Source organism: Chiloscyllium plagiosum, unplaced genomic scaffold (genome assembly GCF_037043375.1).
Source record: "Chiloscyllium plagiosum isolate Xiang-an unplaced genomic scaffold, Cpla_swu_hap1 HiC_scaffold_34, whole genome shotgun sequence".
Taxonomy (NCBI): domain Eukaryota; kingdom Metazoa; phylum Chordata; class Chondrichthyes; order Orectolobiformes; family Hemiscylliidae; genus Chiloscyllium; species Chiloscyllium plagiosum.
This window is the reverse complement of record NW_028270172.1, coordinates 54,057,665-54,072,386: the sequence shown is the minus strand read 5'-3', so window position 1 is coordinate 54,072,386 and position 14,722 is coordinate 54,057,665. Positions and strand designations below refer to the sequence as shown.

The 14,722-nt window shown below is 44.5% G+C and overlaps 1 protein-coding gene and 1 long non-coding RNA gene across 6 annotated transcripts in view; one reads left to right on the top strand and one right to left on the bottom strand.

The window, feature by feature from the left end:
* The window catches only part of LOC148141169 (uncharacterized), a 47,109-nt gene extending 44,693 nt beyond the window's left edge, over positions 1 to 2,416 (bottom strand). Inside the window, exon 1 of one of the 2 annotated variants that reach the window (XM_087978468.1) lies at positions 2,359 to 2,416. The gene's annotated coding sequence lies outside the window, so the exon portion shown is untranslated. Of the gene's footprint in view, positions 1 to 1,701; positions 1,740 to 2,358 lie in introns of those variants that run through there. The other variant, XM_087978467.1, reaches the window with a different exon arrangement.
* A 179-nt stretch (positions 2,417 to 2,595) lies between these two features.
* Positions 2,596 to 14,722, top strand: part of LOC148141168 (uncharacterized) — a 31,138-nt gene continuing 19,011 nt past the window's right edge. Inside the window, exons 1-4 of one of the 4 annotated variants that reach the window (XR_015752908.1) lie at positions 2,596 to 2,734; positions 2,982 to 3,097; positions 8,192 to 8,276; positions 8,359 to 8,493. This is a non-coding gene — a long non-coding RNA (uncharacterized LOC148141168). Of the gene's footprint in view, positions 2,735 to 2,981; positions 3,098 to 7,356; positions 8,277 to 8,358; positions 8,494 to 14,722 lie in introns of those variants that run through there. The other 3 variants (XR_015752910.1, XR_015752909.1, XR_015752907.1) reach the window with 3 other exon arrangements.

The window sequence follows — 14,722 nt, the reverse complement described above, 5'->3', positions numbered from 1 at the left end:
TCTTGCAAACAACAATTTGATTTCAGATAATCAACATGGTTTCGTCAAGGGCAGGTCGTGTCTCGCAAACCTCTGAGTTTTTTTGAGAAGTTGACCAAGCATGTAGATGAGGGTAGGGCAGTTGACGTGGTATACATGGACTTCAGTAAAGCCTTTGATAAGGTTCCATATGGTAGGCTGTTGGAGAAAATGCAGAGGCATGGAATTGAGGGTGATTTAGCAGTTTGGATTAGAAAGTGGCTTTCTAAAGGAAGGCTGCGAGTGGTGGTTGATAAAATATTCAACTGGAGTCCAGTTACTAGTGGTGTGCCACAAAGATCTGTTTTGGGACCACTGCTGTTTGTTATTTTTAGAAATGACTTAGACGCAGGCATAGGTGGATGGATTAGTAAATTTGCAGACGACACTAAAGTCTGTGGAGTAGTGGACAGTGTGGAAGAGTGTTACAGGGGGATTTGGCAAAACTGCAGAATTGGGCTGAGAGGTGGCAAACGGAGTTCAATGCAGCTAAATGTGAAGTGATGCACTTTGAGAAGAATAACAGGAAGGCAGAGTAGTGGGTCAATGGAAAGATTCTTGGTAGTGTGGATATGCAGAGGGATGTTGGAGTCCTTGTACCTGAAAGTTGCCACCCAGGTGCCACCCACGGTGTGTTAGGTTTAATTCATAGAGTAATTAAGTTCCAGAGCCGCAATATCATGCTGCAAATATACAAAATGCTGGTGCGGCCATATTTGGAATATTGTGTGCAGTTCTGGTGCCCATATTTCAGGAAGGACGTGGTGGAATTGGAAAAGGTGCAGAGGAGATTAACCAGGATGTTGCCTCGTCTGGAGGGAAGGTCTTATGAGGAAAGGCTGAGAGACTTGAACCTGTTCTCTTTGGCAAGAAGGAGGCTAAGAGGGGATTTGATAGAGACATACAAGATGATCAGAGGCTTAGATAGGGTAGACAGTGGAAGGGTTTTTCTAGGATGATGATGTCAGTATGCACAAGGGCCATAACTGCAAATGAGGAGTGATAGATTTAAGACAGATGTCAGAGGCATGTTCTTTACTCAGAGAGTGGTAAGGGTGTGAAATGTACTACTTGCTAATGTAGACAACTCAGCCAAATCAGGAAGATTTAAACAATCCTTAGATAAGCACATGGGTGATTTTAGGATAGTGTACGGGGACGAGCTGAGAACAGTTCACAGGCTGGCGCAACATCAAGGACCGAAGGGCTTGTTCTGCGCTGTATTGTTCTATGACTCTTGTGCTACAAGAGATTTCTGCTGTCTTAAACAGAGTGACAGATCTTGTATTGTGGGCTTACGAAACGTCACTGATCTCTACCAAACATGTATGAGGTAGAGTCAGGGCAATAATAAGATGCTGCAAAAGGAGGGGAACAGTTAACTCCATACAAAACCCTGCTCCTTCTCATCTATTTTCACCTCCAAAACTGAGGGCCTTTCAGAAAAGCACCTCCATATCCCACCACAACACTTTGCCCCACAATCGTGGTATCTGGCTGTGCACGAGGAGTGGAACAGTCTGTCCTGGGACCCACTGGGGCCCTGAAACACTTGGTAAAGACTAAAATCATCTGAGCATGGAGAGCCCCACGACATTGTATGCATTTTCTTTTTGTTTTAATCTGTTCCTGACTTCCCTTGTTTTTCCTTATGAACCTGTTCAAAGTTGTTATTACACACACCTGCACAAGCTGTGAATTGAACTCAGGTCTCTCAGTCCAAGATTCGGGATATTTTCACCACATCACAAGGCATCGACTCTCACTTCCCTTGTCCTTCAGCCTGCTGAGTTATGCCTGAGTCAACGCTGCAATTGGGAGGAAGGGGAGGAACTGGAGGACCGAACAGCGGCCGGTCCCCAAACAAAATGAGTGAGGAGCGGGGTCAAATCACTCTCGGGGAATGATTGGTCAGAAAGCAAACTGTTTTGCACGATTGTGATCATTTTCACTCCATAGTGGAGCATTAAACCTCTCTCATAAATCAATGTGAGATTATAAGAAGTTAAAAATCACACAACACCAGGTTATAGTCCAACAGGTTTAATTGGAAGAACGCTAACTTTCGGAGCGACGCTCCTTCATCAGGTGATTGTGTCACCTGATGAAGGAGAGTCGCTCCGAAAGCGAGTGTGCTTCCAATTAAACCTGTTGGACTATAATCTGGTGTTGTGTGATTTTTAATTTTGTACACCCCAGTCCCACACCGGCAACTCCGAATCGAGATTTTAAGAAGTAGTTGAAATGTAAATCTGATAACGTACATATTTCCAATCGATTTACACAACTAGAGTAAGAAACTTATTTTCAAACTCCAAGAACGATTGATAATTTACATACCTGGCCGGTATGGTTAAAATAAACCGAACAATCTGCTTACATGCTGGACACCTCCATGTCTCTAACTCGACAGTACAGTTGTTAATGACAAATATTTCACCCATGATCCTGTGCAGGTATGAAGATTATATATCAACTCACCAATAATCTCAGACGCACGCGCAGTTTGGTTTCCATGTGGAGCATGCGCAGTGTCACATTGATCAGGACACAGGGAGAGAGAGAGAGAGAGAGAGACATATGGAGCTGCTTTCTCCGGTAGCGACTGCGATCGGCTTCAGAGAGCGGCGCTCAGAGCCCGTGTGAGGGGGCCTCTCTGGGAGAAAGGAGCGGAGACAATTCACAAGTCCTGCATACAGGTTGAAAAAAAGCCCGGGTAAGGAGGTGGCGGTCTCTGATCAGGGAAGGGGCTAATTGCTGCCTCTGTCAGCGTCTCTCACTCTTGCAGCTACTCCAGATCCTGAGCCAACAGAATTCTCCACACCAGAGAGATGAGGCAGCACAGGCCAGGAATGGAGACTGGGATTTTACAGATCTATGTGGGGCTTAGTGCCATTCTACATGTATAGCCCCCACAGCATCAGTCTAATTTCCCATTGTGCCTACTTCTGTGTCTTCTACAGGTACTCGGGGAGTTCCTGATTCAATAGACTTGCCAACTGCTGGTTGGGACGATGGTTGGTCAGTCAGAGAGATAAAGGTCAGGGAGGGCGCAACCCTCAATAAATCCTGCCGCCAGGTAAGATCATTCCAGTGCAGAGAGCATTGAGAGGGCTCCAAACAAGACATGACATAGATATAGTGGTGCAGAGCGAGCACAGTACAGACACCCCCAGGTTCAGTCACCACCTTTACTTTAAGTTTTGTTTTGTACTGAGACAGCATCGGTAGTTCCCAGTTTTCAATCCAAGTATTTGCTGCCTTGGTGAGCATTAGGACAACAGAGGGAAAAGCGGGCCTGCAACGAGAGGGTGGTAATGCTGCCTGGGATCTTTTTGTTCCCTATTCCCTCTCCAGTACTGTATCTGTGGCTCGTCTTGTGGACCAGTGTCTTCAATCATTCTAACTCCTATTACAGTTCCTATCTCTGTCATCTCCTCTCCTCTCACCAATTTCTTGACATATTTGAAACCTCCAGTCCAGATGCCCATCCATATCGCTGTAACTTGCGTCAGTGTCTACAACATGCCTTGTCTTGATAGTCTCCTCCTCCAACAACTGAAGACATAGGGTCTGTTTCTGTGCGGCATGACTCTTCAGCCGAGGTTTCCGAAATGGAATGAGTCGCATTTGCCTGTGTTTGGCCCATATCCCTTCAAATCTTCTCCTCTCCATGTACCTGCACAAGTGTCTTTTCCATGTTGCAACTGTACTTGTTTTCACCATTTCCTTTGGCAGTCCATTCCATCTATGCACCATCCTCTGTGGAAAATGTTGCCCCTCAGCTCCCTCTTTAAATCCTTACTTTCTCACCTCACATTTATGCCTCTAGCTTTGGGCTCACATACCCTTGGCTTTTCACCTTACTTAGGCCCTGCATGGTTTTATAAACCTGGTCAACCCGTGGCCTCCTCTGCCCAGGAAAAATATTGATGACAATATTACAAATATCTCCAACTCATGTACTCAATGCTCTGACCAATGAAGACAAGTGTGCCAAATGCTGCTTTCCCCACCCTGTCCGCCTGTGATGTCACTTCCAAGGAACAATGTAACTGCATCTCTTGGTCTCTCTCTATTCGATAAGGGCGCTGCCATTAACTGCATTAGTCCTCCCTGGTTTGTCTGAACTAAATCCAACACCTGAATTAAATTCCATCTTTCATTCCTTGGCCCACTGACCCAGTTGATTAACATCCCCTTCGATAACTATATTCCCTGCCCACTCTTCCACTAATCTTGGTATCCACAAACATATTAACAGGAACTCCTATATTTTCACTCAAATTGTTGATGTAAATGGTGCACAACAGTGGTCCCAGCACCAATCCTGAAAGCACACTGTTGGTCAGAGGCCTCCAGTCTGAACAACAACCCTCTCCCACTACCCTCTGTCTCCCACTGTCATCCCATTTTGTATCCAGTTGGCAAGCTCTCCCTGATCCCTTGTGACCTACCCTTACTAATCAATGTATCATGCTACACCCTGACCAAGGGTTGCTGAAGCCAGAAACAACGTCTGTTGCTCTGCCTTCATCTATCTTCAAGTCAAGTTTGTGGGACATATTTTACCACGCACAAAGCCATGCTGGCTGCCGTAATCAGTCCTTGTCTTTCCAAATGCCATGTAAGTCCTACCAATCAGAATGACCTCCAATAAGTGTCGCACCCTGATGTCTGGTCATCAGTCTGTAGTTTCCTGGCTTCCTCTTGCAGCCTTTCTTACTTAATGACACAATATTATAATCATAATCAGAGAGTCATACCGCACTGTTCAGTTAATGCTAACCATACTCTAAAACGGATCTCATCCCACCTGCCTGTTCCTTGATCATATCGCTTCAAACCTTTCCTATTCCTGTACTAATCCTGATGTCTTTTAAACATTGTAATTGTCCCCACATTCATCCCTTCCTTGGGAAGTTCATTCCACACACAATCCACCCTCTGTGTAACAATGTGACGCTCACGTCTTTTTTTTAAGTATCCTCGTAATAGCTGACTCCATACGTGGAAAAGGTTCTCACGGTCAACCCTATCTAAACCCCTAATCATCTTGTACACCTCTATCAAACCTTCTTATTCATATACCCATCCACATTCCTTTTAAATGTATTTCTATCAGCCTCCACTAATTCCTCTGGCAGCTTATTCCATACACTCTGCGGGAGCCAGTTTTCTTTCAGGCCTCTTTGAAAAGTTCCCCTCGCATTTTAAAGTTATGCCCTGTCGGTTTGGAATCCCCCAGCCTGGGGAAAGACCTTGTCTATTGACTCTCAATGACCATCATGATTTTAAACACCTTTATCAGGTAACTCCTCAGCCTCCCATGTTCAAGTGAAAACAGCCCCAGCTTATTCAGGCTTTTCCCTGAAGAGCAAACCCTCCAACCCTGGCAGCTTCCTTGTTAATTTCTTCTGAACCCTTTCATGTTCCACAACATCCTTCCGATGGCATTGAGACCAGAATTGCACACAGTATTCCAATAGTAGTCAGGCCAAACACTGTTTAGTCCCCCGAGCGCCCCAATCTTTATCCACAGTAGTTCCAAAGTGAAATATTTGTTTCGGATCTTGTAGTTTCACACATCGTTGGCTTCAATGATCACTAAGGATACCGGTTTTGTCCCTAGCTCTTCTTTTGCTCTTAATGCACTTGTAGAATCTCTTTCAATTTTCCTTAACTTTCTCTTCCAAAGCTATCTCATGCCCCCTTTTTTCATTCCTGATTTCCATCCTAAGTGTATTTCTACAGCCCCGATGTTCCTGAAAGGATTCACTTGAGTCAACCAGTTATGTGCCCCCCTGTTTTCTTGACCACAGCCTCGAAACTCAGCCAGAGTTTCCTAATTCAGTCAGCATTGAGCTGCACACTAACAGGAACATGCTGTCGCTGAATGCTCTTTTTATCTCGGTTTTAAAATATTCCTACTTGCCAGACTTCCCTTTACCTGCAAATAGCCTCCCCAGATCTACTTTTAAAATTCATGACATAAAACTATCTTCCTCCATTTTATAATTTGAACTTGTGGACCAGGCCTGTCCTTTTCCATCGCTATTTTCAAACGAATACAATTGTGGTGACTTTCCAAAGTGCTCCCCCACTAACACCTCAGTGACATTCCCTCGGGGAGGTCAGGTATAGACCCATTCTCCAGTTGGGCCATTTACATGATGACTATCTACCTGTGCTGACACCTCAGACATCCAGGGACTTGCCCACCAATGTCCCTGTTTTCCTCAGTACTCCAGGAGGACCTACCATTCATGATGTATACGGTTTGCTTATTAGACTTCCCATAGTGCATTACCTCACAGTGATCAGAAGTAAACTCTGCTCAATTTATCATCTGATCGATATCAGACTGCAGCCTGAGACCATCCCCCTCACTGTGGACAACACCCTCACCTTTCATGTCATCTGCAAACCTTCTGCTTTCACATCCGAGTTATTAATGTACATAATAACCAGCAATGGTTCCTGCACAGATCCCTGTGTTACATCCGCTGGCCAAAGGCTTCCAATCATAAAAACAACCCTCCACCAATTGTGGATCCAATTTACCAACTTGCCTTGGATCCCATGGGCTCTTCCCTTTTGGACCAGCCTTCCATGTGGGACCTTGTCAAAGACCTCAATGAACTCGATGTAACCCACATCATCTGCACTGCCCTCATCAATATCAGAGGACAGTCCTCAAGCAAATCCATACAGATAATCCCTAATATATTCCTGTCCTTTCGAATGTTGATCCTCCTGTCCCTCAGAATTGTTTCCAATAATTTCCCTCCCCCTGCTGTCAGACTATCTGTTCTGTAATTACCTGGCCTATCCCTGCTGCTCTTGTATAAAGGAACCACATTAGCGATCCTCCAGTCGTTCAGCACTTCATCTGTGGCCAGCAAAGTATTAAATATATCCGCCAGGGCCCCAGCAATCTGCTCCATTACCTCCCAGAGCAGCCGGAGATATATTTTATTGTTACTGGGTATTTCTCCACCTTTTTGCCTGTGAAAACATTTAACTCCTCCTCCTCATTGATCTTAGTATGTTCCAGAACCTCACCATCCCCGGCTACAATGCCTTGCTCCTGTGTGAATACAGATGGGAAGTATTCATTGAAGACCTCACCTACTTCCTCTGGCTCCATGCACGGTTTGTCCCTTTGGTTTCCAACAGGCCCCACTGCTTAGTTGGGAATCCTCTTACTCTAACTGTACTTATTAAATACCTTGTGGATTTTCATTAATATTATTTGCTAAGGATATTTTGTGACCGTTGTTTGCCTGTTCATTTTTAAGGACCACTACCACCACCACCCCCAGCATCCACCACCCCCCCCCCCCCCCCCCCCCACCTCCCTGCCCACACACTCTAGACTTTTGAATGGCTTCGTCTGTTTCTATTGCACTGTAGTTTTTTTTATCAAACTCACACTATCGCTTGATCAGTATTTGCTGGATGTGCTGTTTGAGCCATTCATTCCTCGCTAAACACATTTGCTCTGAATTCTCACTGCATCACATTAAACGTCTCCCGTGTTCCAAATAGAGACTCCAACAAGTGTAGTTCCTTGCAGTCGAGGCTTGCCAGTCTAATGATAACATAGAGTAACAGTGGTAATCTAATGATAAATGTCCTCCCCAAGTTTAGATACTTAGCTTCTGCATTATCCTTATCTCTTTCCATAATGTCATTGAAGCTAACAGTTATGGTCTCTGTGCTCAAAAAAGCTCCATAAATCCTCATCTCTATCATCTTGTCCAGAACCTACAGCCCACCCTGTTTCGAACATTCTCGAGTCCTTACCAAACTCCCCATCTGTGCACCTCCCTCCAACCTCTAGAGCACATGATATCATTGTAACCTGCTCCAGTCCCCACGGCACTCAGGCATTCTCCTATTTACAATGGTGGGTTTTGAACATTAGCTGAGTCTCTGGATAAATAGCACAGCGATAATACCACCTGGCCATCACTTTGCCTTCTCCCAGGTTTCCCATTCCTGAGCATTGACACCAGCAGCAAAATGAATCAAAACCCCTTCTTCTTACATAATGGTTTGCTCCTGAAATCTTCCTGCACTCTGCTGATATCACTCAGTATCTCTCTGTTTGGTATCCCTCACTATGAGGGTCTATTGCTGCCGCTGTCAGTGTCTCTCACTCTTGCAGCTACTCCAGATCCTGAGCCAACAGAAATCTCCTCTCCAGAGAGACGAAGCAGCACAGGCCAGGGATGGAGACTGGGATTTTCCAGGTCAGTGTGGCAATTATTACCATTCTGCATGTGTTTCCTTTACCCTAATTTCAGAGTCTGTTTATTTAGCTGTCTTCTGTAGGTATTTAGTAAGTTCCTGACTCAATAGACTTCCCAATTGCTGGGTGTCTCCTCCATCACCTTATTGAAGAAGGTTGGTCAGCCAGAGTGACAAAGGGAAGGGAGATCTGGAGCATTCAATAAATCCTGCAGTGAGGTAAGATCACTCACAGTGCACAGAGCAGAGAGCAATGTGAGGGCTCAAACATCAGCTAACAGGACATGACACAGATACAGTGCTGGAGGGGGAGCACAGTACAGACACACCCCAGGCTCAATCACCACCCCCACTGTAAGGATTGTTGCACTGACACAGTATCGAGAGTTCTCAGTTTTCAATCCAGGCCTGTGCTGTTTTGGTGAGCATCTGGACAACAGAAGGGAAAGCAGGCCTCCCACGAGAGGGATGGAATGCTGCCTGGGATCTCTCTGTTTTTGTATTTTCCCCCAACACTGTATCTATGGCATGTCTCGTGGACCAGTACCTTCAATAAGTTTTAACTCCTGTAACAGCTCTTAGCTCTGTCGCCTCCTCCCTTCTCTACAGTCCCTCCCCATAATTGAAACGTACTGCATTCCAGACTACCATCCCTATCTCTGTAACTTGCTTCAGCCTCAACAACATGCCTTATCTCAGTAGTCTCCTCCTCCAATAACTGGAGACAGTCATGCAGCACGAAAATAGTTCCTTCGATCCAACTAGTCCATGTTACCAGAGTCCCTGACCGAGTCGAGTTTCCCTGCATTTGACCCAAATCTTTTTTACATGTTGTTATTGTACTTTTCTCTATCACCTGCACCATCCTCTGTGTGAAAAAATGTTCTCTTCCAATTCCTTTTAAGTCTTTCCCCTCTCGCCTTATATTTATTCCCTCTAGAACATAGAACATGGTGACACAGTACAGGCCCTTCAGCTCTCGATGTTGCGCCAACCTGTGGAACCAATGTGAAGCCCAAGTAGCCAACACTATTCCATTCTCGTCCATGTGACTATCCAATGACCGTTTAAATGCCCTTAAGGTTAGCAGATCGACTCCTGTTGTAGGCAGTTTGTTCCATGCCCCTACTACTCTGAGTAAAGAAACTATCTCTGACATCTGTCATATATCTTTCACCCCTCAATTTAAAGCTATCCCCCCTCAAGCTAGGTATCACCATCTGAGGGAAAAGGCTCTCACTGTCCAATCCATTTCACTTTCTGATTATCTTATATGTCTCAATTAATTCATCTCAAACGTCTTCTCTCGAACAAAAACAGCTTCACGTTCCTCATAACGTCCTTCCTCCATACCAGGTAACATCCTAGTAAATCTCCACTGAACCCTTTCCAAATCTTACACATCGTTCATCTAATGGGGTGACCTATCTGCTCTGTAATTTCCTGGCCTATCCCTGCTGCCCTTCTTGAACAAAGGAACCACATTTGCTATCCTCCAGCCATTCGGCATTTCACCCGTGGTCAGCAATGTATTAAATATATCCACCAGGGCCCCAGCAATCTCCTCCCTTACCTCCCAAAGCAGATTGGGATACATTTCATTCAAAGGGTAGGGACACCTGGAGCCTTCAAGAAATCCTGCAGCGAGATAGAACCACTCACAGTGAACAGAGCAGAGAGCATTTCAGCGATCGATCTTTGGTATGGAGGACATGACATAGATACAGAGTTGAAGGGTGAACACAGAGTGTGATGGTCCCAGGCTCAATCCCCACTCTCTTGTTTACTTTCATCTCTGCTGTACTGAGCCTTCCCATGTCAATATAGGAAGTTGACAGTTATCAATCCAGGCCTGTGCTGTCTTAGTGAGGACCAAAACAACAGAGGGGAATGCAGGACTCCCCCAAGGAGATGGTTTTGAATCCTGGGATCTTTCTGTTCTATATTTCCCCCATCACGCTGACTTGTGTCATGGGATGGAGTCATTCAGCAAGGAAACATACCTTTCGGTCCAACTCATCTGTGCCAGGGCCTTGAATGCTTGTAATTCCCAGAAAAGTTCTTATTTCTGTCACCTTAACCCCGCCCACAATCCCACTATTAATTTGATCCCTACTCCAATAATGATAATTCTTCCTATTTGTAAATTGCTCTAGTCTTGATAACATGTCGAATCTCAATAATCTCATCCTGCACTCAGTACAATAATCACTATTTCTGTAGTTTTTCACAATAACTACAGTCCACCGTGTCACTGTAATATCCTTTTAAGGCCCTTTTCCAGTCGCAACAACACTCCACATCTTTGTTTGCTCCTCCGCGCACCACTAATGCTCTTACTTTGTGTGGCCTGTACTGTGTGTGAATAACCTTGGCATGTGGATGGACAATATGGTATGTGAATAATCCTGTGGCCAGAGAATGGTCAATACTGTGTGAGAATAATCCTGTGGTCTGCGGTTGGTCAATTCTGTGTGTAAATAATCCTGTGGCGTGAGGATCGTTCATACTGTGTGAGAATAATCCTGTTGCCTGAGGATGATCAATTCTGTGTGTGAATAATCCTATGGCCTGAGGATGGTTCATACTGTGTGAGAATAATCCTGTGGCTTGACATATGTCAATACAGTGTGTGAATAATCCTGTGGCCGCATGCTGTCAATACTGTGTGTGCATAATCGTGTGGGCTCAGAATGTTGAATATTGTGTGTGAATACCCCTGTGGTTTGAGATTGGTCAAAACAGTGTGTGAATGATCCTCTGGCCTGTGAATGGTCAATACTGTGTGTGAGTACCCTTGGCCTGAGGATGGTCAATACTGTGTGTGAGTACCCTTGGCCTGAGGATGGTCAATACTGTGTGTGAAGAACCATTGGCCAGAGGATGGTCAAAACTTTGTGAAATTAATCCTGCTGCCTGAGGTTATTCAGTACTGTGTGTGAATAATCCTGTGCACTGTGAATACTCAACACAGAGTGTGAATAATCCTGTGGCCTGAGGGCAGTCAATACTGTGTGTAAAATACCCTATGGCCTGTGAATTGTAAATACTGTGTATGAATAATCCTGTAGCCTGTGAAACGTCAATACTGTGTGTGAATAATCATTGGCCTAAGGATGGTCAATATTGTGTGTGAATAATCCTTTGGACTGTAAATGGTCAATGCACAGTGTGAATAATCCTGCGGCCTGAGGATGGTCAATACTGTGTGTGACTAATTCTTTGCCTAAGGATAGGTAATACTGTGAATACTCCTGTGGCCTGTGGATGGTCAATGCAGTGTGATAATAATCCTGTAATCTGTGAATGGTCAATACTATGTGTGAGTAATCCTGTGGCCTGTGCATGGTCAATATTGTTTGTAAATAAGCCTTTGGCATGAGGATGACCAATGCTGTGTGTGAATAAGACAGTGGCCTCTGAATGGTCAATACTGTGTGTGAATAATCCTGTGGCCTGTGTTCTATCAATACGTTTGTAAATAATCCTTTGGCCTGAGGATGGACAATACTGTGTGTGAATAAGACAGTGGCCTGTGAATGGTCAACACTGTGTGAAAATAATCCTGTGGCCTGAGGATGATCAATACTGCGTGGGAATAACCCTTTGGCCTGTGAATGGTCAATACTGTGTGTGAGTAATCCTGTAGCCTGTGTACTGTCAATATTGTGTAAAAATAATCCTGTGGCCTGAGGATGATCAATTATGTGTGTGAAAAATCCTTTGACCTGAGGATGGACAATACTGTGTAGGAATAATCCTGTGGTCTGTGGAAAGTCAGTACTGTGTGTGAATATTATTCTGGCCTGAGGTTGTTTAATGCTGTGTGCAATTAATCCTGAGGCTGGTCAGTAATGTGTGTGTATAATCCTGTGGCCTGAGGATGTTCAATATTATGTGTGAATAATCCTGTGGCCCGAGGATGTTCAATATTATGTGTGTATAATCCTGTGGATTGAGGATGGTCAATACTGAGTGTGTAAAATCCTGTGACCTGTAAATCGTCAATCCAGCGTGTTCATTAATGCTGTGGCTGTAGGCTGGTCAATACTGTGTGGGAATAATCCTGTGGCCTCTGTACTGTCAATACACTGTGTAAATAATCCTGTGGGCTGTGGATGGTCGATACAATGTGTTAATAATCTGTGGTCTGTGCATGGTCAATATTATTTGCAAATAAAACCGTGTGAATAATCCTGTCGCCTGAGGGTAGTAAACACTGTGTGCGAACAATCCTGTGGTTTGAGAATGGTCAATACTGTGTGTGAATAACCCTGTACCCTGAGGATGGTCAATACTGGGTGTGAGTAATCCTGTGGCTGGAGAATGGTCAATACTGTGTGGGAATAATCCTGTGTCCTGAGGAAGTGCAATACTGGGTGTGGATAATCCTGTGGCCTGAGGATGATGAATACTGTGCCTGAAAAATACTGTTGTCTGACGACAGTCAATACTGGGTGTGAATCATCCTGTGGCCTGAGGATTGTCAATACTATCGATACTATGTGGGAACAATCCTGTGACCTGCAAATGTTGAAGACAGAGTGTTCATTAATCTTGTGGCCGTGTGCTAGTCAATGCTGTGTGTGAATAATCCTGTGGCCTTTGAATGGTCAGTACTGTGTGTGAATATTGCTGTGGCCTGAGACTTGTCAGTTCTGTGACGTGTAAATGATCAAGACAATGCGTTCATTAATGCTGTGGCCGTATGGTGGTCAATACTGTGTGCGAATAATCCTGTGGACTGAGAATGGTCAATACTGTGTGGGAATAACCTTTGGGCCGAAGGATAGTCAATACTGTGTGTGTTAAATATCCTGCTGCTCGAGGATGTTCAACACAGTGAATGAATAATCCTGTGGCCTGAGGATGGTCAATACAGTGTGTGAAAACTTATGTTGCCTGAGGATGGTCCATACTGTGAATAATCCTGTGGCCTTAGAATGGTCAATAATTTATGGGAATAATCCTATAGCCTGAGAATGGTCAATCCTGTGGCCTGAGTGTGGTCATATTCTGAGTGAGAAAAATCATGTTGACTGAGGATGGTCAATACTGTGTATGAATAATCCTGTGACCTGAGAATGGTCAATGCTATTGTGAATAGTCCTCTGGCCTGAGTTTGGTTAATACTGTGTGTGAAAACTCCTGTGGCCTGAGCTTGGTGATCACTGTGTGTGAACAATCCTGTGGCTTTTGAATGGTCAAAACTGTGTGTGAATAATCCTTTGGACAGTGAATGATCAATACCATGTGTGCATTCTGCTCTGACCTGTGAATCGTCACTACTGTGTGTGAATAACCCTTGGCCTGAGGATGGTCAATACTGTGTGTGAATAATCCTTTGACCTGAAGATGATCAATGTTATATGTGAACAATCCTTTGGCCTGAGAATGGTCAATACTGTGTATGAACAATTCTGTGACTTGAGAATGGTCAATAATGTGAGTGAATAATCCTGTGACCTGAGGATGGTCAATACAGTGTGTGAATAATCCTTTGACCTGAAGATGATCAATATTATATGTGAACAATCCTTTGGCCTGAGAATGGCCAATACTGTGTATGAACAATTCTGTGACTTGAATGGTCAATAATGTGAGTGAATAATCCTGTGACCTGAGGATGGTCAATACAGTGTGTGAATAATCCTGTGACCTGATGATGGTCAATACCGTATGAAAATAATCATGTACCCTGAGGATGGTCAATACCGTGTGAATACTCCTGTGGCCTGAGAATGGGCAATACGGTGTGTGAATAATCCTGAGACTTGAGAATGGTCAATAATGTGAGTGAATAATCCTGTGACCTGAGAATGGTCAATACAGTGAGTGAATACTCCTGTGGCCTGACGATGGTCAATACAGTGTGTGAAAACTTATGTTACCTGAGGATGGTCCATACTATGTGTGAATAATCCTGTGGCCTTAGAATGTTCAATAATGTATGGGAATAAGCCTGTGGCCTGTGAATGGTCAATACTGTGTGTGAATAACCCTTGATCTGAGAATGATCAATACTGTGTGAGAGTAATCATCTGGATGGACAATTGCCAATACTGTGTGTGAATAATAATGTGGCCTGAGGGCAGTCAATACTGTGCGTGAAGAATGCTATGGCCTGTGAATCGTCAGTACTGTGTGTGTATAACCCTTTCCCTAAGTTGGTCAATACTGTGAGTGAATAATAATGTGGGCTGCGGATGGTCAATACTGTGTTATAATAATCCTGTGGGTTGTTGTGGTTCTGTTCGCCGAGCTGGAAATTTTTGTTGCAAACGTTTCGTCCCCTGTCTAGGTGACATCTTCAGTGCTTGGGAGCCTCTTGTGAAGCGCTTCTGTGGTGTTTCCTCCGGCATTTATAGTGGCCTGTCCCTGCCGCTTCCGGTTGTCAGTTTCAGCTGTCCTCTGTAATGGCCGGTATATTGGGTCCAGGTCGATGTGT